This window comes from Solanum pennellii, chromosome 3, assembly GCF_001406875.1.
Source record: "Solanum pennellii chromosome 3, SPENNV200".
NCBI lineage: Eukaryota > Viridiplantae > Streptophyta > Magnoliopsida > Solanales > Solanaceae > Solanum > Solanum pennellii.
In genome coordinates this window covers 11246408-11247194 of record NC_028639.1, presented here as the reverse complement: position 1 = coordinate 11247194, position 787 = coordinate 11246408, and positions in this window count along the sequence as shown.

The following is a 787-nucleotide window of genomic DNA, read 5'->3' as shown; positions in this document are numbered from 1 at the left end:
CCCTCCCTCCCTTCGCTTCCTTTGTCTTCTGTGTTTTGTTGTTGTGTTTGGTTTGTTCTTTTTCGTTTGCTGTGGACCTGCCTTTAACACTTGTTTATATAAGGCAGGTCCAAATCGTCTGCTTTTGCGGTTAATTTTTTTCTGTTTCTGTTGTCTTTCTTTCTACTTTCTTCGTTCTGTGTAGTCTCCTCTCTGTTGTTTTCAAGACGATTCTGCGCTGTTTATAAGACGATTCGCCGCGTTTTTATTGTGTTTTTGAGACGATTCGCCTCATTTAAAGCCGATTCGGCGCTATTTTTATATTACTTATGCAATTTTTTCCTATCTGTTCTCATTTGTTCAGTCATGTTCGTCCCATTGTTGCTCTTCCCAAATATTTTCTTCGTAATCCTGCTGTTCTATAAAATATGGATCTCTTCTCCTTTTGTTTTTGGGTGCAGGTCCTACCCGAATAGTAACTATTTCTTTCTCTGTTCCTTTTTTCTTTTCCTGTTCTTTTTTCTGTCCTTCTTGTTGTTTGTTTTCAATTACCATTTCTGCGTTGCAGATTTCTCTCCTGTGATTTAAATGTAATAGAATTGGCCATGTCAAGTAGTCATCTGTCTGTTCCCTTTGATTCCTAATAATCTTGAAGTTGGCTTCCGGTAGTTCTGCCCTAAAGGCGACGATTCTTGTTTCTTCTTCTCCTTCTTTTTCTTCTTTTCTTCTTTTTTTTATTGGAATGCCTGCATATTTGAGTGTTGACATTGCTCCTTTTGTTAGCTGCTCTTCATCTATGACGATCTTT